This window comes from Macrobrachium nipponense, chromosome 1 (genome assembly GCF_015104395.2).
Source record: "Macrobrachium nipponense isolate FS-2020 chromosome 1, ASM1510439v2, whole genome shotgun sequence".
In the NCBI taxonomy this organism is placed as follows: Eukaryota; Metazoa; Arthropoda; class Malacostraca; order Decapoda; family Palaemonidae; genus Macrobrachium; species Macrobrachium nipponense.
The window spans coordinates 149,024,920-149,032,096 of record NC_087200.1 but is presented as its reverse complement, the minus strand read 5'-3'; positions in this window follow the sequence as shown (position 1 = coordinate 149,032,096).

Below are 7,177 nucleotides of genomic sequence, written 5' to 3'. Positions count from 1 at the left end.
TGATCTCATGGGTGACATATTGACCCTTTAACGCTGAAGGGGTATAATAAAAATCGTCTCCTGTATGCCGAGGGGGGTCTCAGAGTGAGCGCCGAAGCGGAAAAAATATTTTTTTTCAAAAAATCACAGCTCGTTTAGTTTTCAAGAGAAAGAGTTCATTTGTGGCTCCTTTTTTTGTCATTGCCGGAAGTTTTAGTATGCAACCATCAGAAATGAAAAAAAAATATCATTATCATATATAACAAATAATGCGGTATATGATAGCTCGAAACAAAATTTCATATATAGTTGTATTCAAATCGCTCTGTGAGCAAAATGGTTTAAAGCTAAAGAGTTAATTTTTTTCATTGTATTGTACACTAAATTGCAATCATTTTGGTATATAACTCATTGTAAAACTATCAAAGCAACGCAGAGAAAATATTATCACAAAATGATGCATGAATTCGTAACGCGCGGACGTAAAAAAAATGTTCACCATAAATCGAAATAATGTTCTAGAGACTTCCAATTTGTTTCAAAATTTTTGTTGTATTCTACATGAAATTGTGCACATTTTCATATATAAAACCATGAAATGCCTAATGTGAAACGGAGCAAATATTACGAGAATGCGACGTATGCATTTCGGAGATATTTGCGGCGGAGAATCCGCGCACGGAGGGGAAGGAAAGTTTTTTTTTTTTTTTTTTTAAAGTTCACCATAAATCTAAATATTGTGCTAGAGACTTTGACTTTGTTTCAAAATGAAGATAAAGACTGAATATTACTAGACTGTAAGAGTTTTATCTTAAAAAAACAAAAATGGGTTTTTCGACCATTTCGGTAGAGTCACAAAGTTGACCGAATGTGGTTTTTTTTCTATTTATCGTGATTTTTATATGCAAATATTTCAAAAATGAGAAAAGCTACAACCTTCAATTATTTATTGTTGTATTCTACATGAAATTGCGCACATTTTTCATATATGTATAAAATTTAAAACTTTATGTAAACCGCTAATTTCAAAATGGTGCAAACATTACGACAATCAGACGAAAAAATTTCTGATTTTTTTCGGAAGAGTTACCGAGCGGACGTAAGGAAAAATGTTTTTTTCCCCATAAATTCACCATAAATCGAAATATTGTGGCTAGAGACTTCCAATTTGTGACAAAATGAAGGTAAATGATTGAATATTACTAGAATATAAAAGTTTTAGCTTACAATTGCGTTTTTCAACCATTTCGGTAGAGTCAAAGTTGACTGAAGGTTGAATTTTGGCACTTTATCGTTATATTGCAATACACCCCCTGAACACCTGAACTAGCCCTGGTCACTTACCAGCCCGAACCATCATTTATTAAAATTTACCAAATCTTTGGTTAAAATAAACGATCAGTGTTGCCAATCTCCTGGCAAACACCCTCGTTACCTAGTTACCAGCCCACCGCTAGTAGCCTGCCTCACGGGGACCGGTCACAACCTGCCCTCTCACGTCAATCACTTATCGTTCGCGGTGGAGTACAGATGTATCCACAGCGAACTCCTTTTTGGTCTTGCCCGGCCTTCATTTGCACCTTTGATTTGATTGAATTTGGTGGCGAATTACGCATCCCTTTGGATTAAGGTTGGATTGCTCTTAATACCTTGTCATTAGACATTGATTCTGCAAAGTAAGAAACAACACAGGCTACGACAACGACTACTGCATCCTCGGCCACGACATCACAGAAAACGCACGAGCGGGGAGTTCAACAACGTATCGTCTTTGCCAACAATGCAAGAAAAGGATGAGTACCCTATGACACGATAGTCATTCCTTATGCGTAAATCGTAGGCCTGTTCAATATAATGTAAAAACCAGATGTTTGGAATGTCAGGAGTGGTCTTTGGACCAGATGTTAGGGTATCTCAAACATAAAAAAGGTCTCGTATTAAGAAGTAACTGTAAGCAGGAAGAGACTAACGTAGATCAAGATAAAGACTTAGAGACAGTGCTCTTTAAGAGACTTGAGAGTACGCGACATCGAGTATGACATCTCTGTTACCAGATTTATGTCAAGATTATGCGAGGATAGATCGAGCAATAGGGATACTGAAATTGACTAATCGTTCTTTTGTTCCAGCTCCCTCCCGCCTGTTCCAGAATCAGCCCTAACCGGTGCTGGGGTGGTTATGGGGATCCGCAAGCCCACGGGCAGGATCCGCCGTCCCCCTGGGCGCGGAGCAGGCAGTGTTGGCAGCAGATTCCCCTTCCTCGATGACATCTCTGTTACCGATTTTAGGTCAAGATTATGTGAGGATAGATCGAAGCAAAAATAGGGATACTGAAATTACTACTAAAAAATCGTTTTCTTTTCCAGCTCCCCTGCCTGTTCCAGAATCAGCCCTAACCGGTGCTGGGGGTTATGGGGATCCGCAAGCCACGGGCAGGATCCGCCGTCCCCCCTGGCGCGGAGCAGGCAGTGTTGGCAGCAGATTCCCCTTCCCCTCGATGTGTAAGTTCTCAGTATGATAAAAAACTTAGGTCAGATATAGACGAGTAGGGATAATAGGCTACATAGTGTTTAGTTTAGGAAGAGAAGTGCAGGCTTCTTCGGGTCGGTTTTCTATTTAAAAGTAGTAGTTTTTAGAGGCACAGTGTCCTTAGAGCATCTTTAGGCTTTTTCCTGCTTAGAGTTCCTTGCATCAGAAGCTTTTAGGCCAGGGTTGGTCTTTCAGATATGCTCCTTCGTCTTTAAGGGTTACTTTCCTCTACGTATACGATACGATAATTGTTAATATCAACTAATTCTCCGTTCAATGCATATTGACTTACGATGTTCAGTATGAAGAGAAATCGAATATATTAACTACGGTTAGCCTAGTGTTCACGATGATATATCGTATGCATTCAGTAGCCAAGCCTAACCTAAAGTATTCGCTGTACAACATATCGGTAGTTATTTTTATATTGGCTAACGCTGTAGGCTTAAGGCATTCTTGACTTCGGATAATTCAATACAGGTGTAATTGAAAACGAACGAGAATCCGATCTGAGGATAATTAATATGAATGTAATCGAACAGAATGAAGATCGGATTCTGTCCGACTAAAGCATTATAATTGTATTATGTGTATCATCATATTGGCGTAGTATAAACACTAAACTCGGCAGTCATTCACGCTGGAATCAGCGGATGACGGATACGGGTTTGCGTCGCCGTATCCATCTCATTCTCTCCTGATTGACTAAAATGACTAACGTAACAACACTCTCACTTATGCCAAGTTTGTACAAACGTCTAAAGAGACGTGTCTTCAACTATGTTGACATTTAATATAGTCAATGAGGTATTTATCTTGGGGCATATAATCAGATGTCAGATATAAGGAATTTGTATGTATGACGTCTTCATACGTTTAACAGACTATTGCCGTCAGTATTTATATTGAGCCTTATGTCAATTACAGTTACAAATTATTACCAGTAGTATTATCAAATTACAATGACAACTGAAATTAATATTAGGCCTAATAAAGTTAATTTAATTACCTTTAAATATATTTTATTACTTTTCAATTAAAATTTAATTACACTTAGCTTGTCGTCAAACAGCACTATTGTAAGGAGGTGTGGTTTAGACAGACAAGGATGCCGGCTAGTCTATTTTTTTTTTCTCCTTGGCTTCAGATTCAACCATATCACTTGGTCTCGGCTAATGTTTTTGTCCTTAGTTAGCATATTAATGAATATCTGGATAAAAACTTAACTTATGTAACGAAGTCATACTGTTCGTCTTACGATGTAACTTAAGACCAAATTTGACTGATACGTCTCATTGGAAGCTAGTTTTTTTTTCACTCGGGTTAGATGGCGTTAAATTTAGGATTCCGATCGTTTTTCACTCGCTTTTCATAGGTATTACGAACTTTACACTTTATATACGTTATTAATCCTTTGTCTGTGTGAAAACAACAGTAATGAGCTCTTTCATGCTATTAGTTTCTTTACCACGGCTGCGTTGGAATTCATACATAAGCTCGGGACTTCTGTCCAGGTTGCTGATGAACGTAATTTTGCCCTTATAGCTTCAGCTGCATTTTATAACATGAATACAGTAATTACCGTCCCACGCGGATGAATACAATAACGGATGTTGCTATCGGATTCGATCACTGTCACACGATGATCAATACAATAAAGTGATGTTGTTATAGGAGTCGATCGCATTAGCAACAAGTTCTCGTTCGGTTGTTCATAGCTGTACGGAGTTATACGAGTATTATCGTTAAGATAATACCTTTTAACTTGCTGCAATTTGCGGAGGTGGAGATTATTAGACGATCGTAATCTCTCTCTCTCTCTCTCTCTCTCTCTCTCTCTCTCTCTCTCTCTCTCATCTCTCTCTCTCTCATCTCTCTCTCTCTCTCTCTTTTCCCTGATTTTATCTCTCTCTCTCTCTCTCTTTTCCCTGATTTTATATTCTCTCTTTATCCTAGACGATTGTGTCTCTCTCTACTCTCTCTCTCTCTCTCTCTCTCTCTCACTTTTCTGATTTTCATATTTCTCTCCATATTCTCTCATCCTATTTTCCACGCTCTCCTAACACTGGACTCATTGTGCAACAGAGTTTTTCTTCCTTTCACACCTTTTCAAACTTTCTCAATTTCCCTTCAGCGCTGACTGACCTCATAGGTCCCAATACTCGGCCTTTGGCCTAAATTCTATTTTTAAACCCAACAATCTTGCTGTCTGAGTTAGTATTAGAGTAGGGAGCGAATATTCGGAATATGTATAAGGTATTCATGATATGGATATATCACAAGAGGATTTTAAGTATTAGGAAGATAGGAAAGAATAACATGTCTGGGTCTATCTGAGGGTATTCTTCCAAGTGCCAACCAGGCAGAGTACAGACAGGCAGGTACAACACTACAAGAGAGGACATCACTACGATCGACGACACCGTTGTCTCCTCCGTACATGAGAGGCTAAGGCCACATGGGGAGGTCTTCAGTTTCCCTCCATACATGAGAGGCCGAGAGCCACCTGAGCGGCCACATGGGAGGTCTTCAGATTCCCTCCATACATAGAGGCCGAGAGCCACATGGGAGGTCTTCAGATTCCCTCCATACATGAGAGGCCAGAGCCACATGGGAGGTCTTCAGTTTTTCCTCTACTCAGGTGAGGCACATAGCCAGCTGAGAGGAAACAGGTTTGTATCCCTTCCGCACTCAATGAGTTTTGACCTTAGGGTAGAGGTGCAGGGAATTTTTTCCCTCCACATATGGCAGGCCTAGAAGGCCACACATGGGAGATTAGCTTGGACGAGTGACAATGAACTTGAGACTGACTCGCATACTCAAGTATATTGACTGACAACTAGTACAGTGGAGGGCCGGGCAGATTTGATTCCCACCATCCAAATTAATGTTGTTAATCGGGCTAGTTCAGGTGTTCAGGGGGTGTATTGCAATATGAAGTTTTTATTGTAAAACTAATATTGTAATACCTACCTGAACACTGAATGATTCCCACCCTCCTCCCCTCTCATACAGAGTTATTGGGGAGTATGGATTTGACGTTGAGAGGGCAGGTTGTGACCGGCCCGTGAGGCAGGGCTACTAGCGGTGGGCTGGTAACTAGGGTAACGAGGGTTGTTTGCCAGGAGATTGGCAACACTGATCGTTTATTTTAACCAAAGATTTGGTAAATTTTTTAATAAATGATGGTTCGGGCTGGTAAGTGACCAGGGCTAGTTCAGGTGTTCAGGTAGGTATTACAATATTAGTTTTACAATAAAAACTTCATTTATATGAAAATATTTCAAAACTGATAAAAGCTTCAACCATGGGTTGTTTTTTAGTTGTATTGTGCATGAAATTGCTCACATTTCCATATATAAAACTTTATTTAACTGCTAATTTCAAATGTTGCAAACATTACGACAATCGCACGAAAAAATTTATGATTTTTTCGCAAGAGTTACTGCGCGGACATAAGGAAAACTTTTTTTTTTCATAAATTCACCATAAACCAAAATATTGTGCTAGAGACTTCCAATTTCGTTGCAAAATGAAGGTAAATGATTGAATATTACTATAATATAAGATTTTTAGCTTATAATTGCGTTTTTCAACCATTTCAGTAGAGTCAAAGTATGGAAACATGATTTCAAAACTGATAAAAGCTACAATCATGAGTATTTTTTAGTTGTATTCTACATGAAATTGGGCACATATTCATATATACTACTCCATGTAACGGCTAATTTAAAATGGTGCAAAAATTATGTCAAAGTGACGAAATAATTTCCGAGATGTGTCACTGATACTTTTTAGTGCGATAAGAAAGAAATTCGCGCTTGCGCACCTGCGTAACGATTGTAAACAAAACAACGCCTTGATCCGTGAGCTCCCAGCATCCCCCAAGGGGCGTGATTCAAAAGTTTTCTGCTGGTAGGCCTATAAGTATTTTTCCGCGAATTTTTAAAATAACTTTTTTTATCGACGTGCCATACGTCCAATCGGCACCCAACAGACAATTTATGTCGACGTTTAATACGTCCAATCGGTGATAAAGGGTTGAATACGTATGTAAATAGACAGTTGTATAAAAGAAATTATCAAACTGTATCATATATGTCTTTCAAGCATACTAAGAGTAAGGAATTTCTGCATGCCAAATGTCTCATTGTTTTGGTTAAAAGGGGAATATTTGAAAAAATATATGTAGTTTCAAGTTAATATAAAAAACATACTTAACTTCACACATTTTCTTTTTATTACTAAGAATTCACATTTTTATTTCATTACTAAGAATTATTTTCACAAAAAGAAAGGAGATATATGGCATAATTTTTGCTGTCTTGAAGTTGTAAACAATATGTGGCACCACCCGTTTGGCATCGCAACGAACTAATGGCCGAACCATGGGAGTTCTCAGACCAGATTAAGAATACTGGCTTCAAGAGGTTTAACTGCATAGCTTTTCTTTATAAAGTATATTAAAACCATATTTATTGTTTTAGATATAGATTTCAAGGTTTTCAAAACCTAGTCTAGGCTAGAATATCGACACTGAATAGCCATTCTCTTGGGCCACCATTGGAAATGTTTTGATTTTCATTTTATGGTTTTTTTTTTCTCTCCATGTTGCTGTCATAACTCCGAGCTGTCGTAAAACAAGTATGTCATTAAATGAGGAGTACCT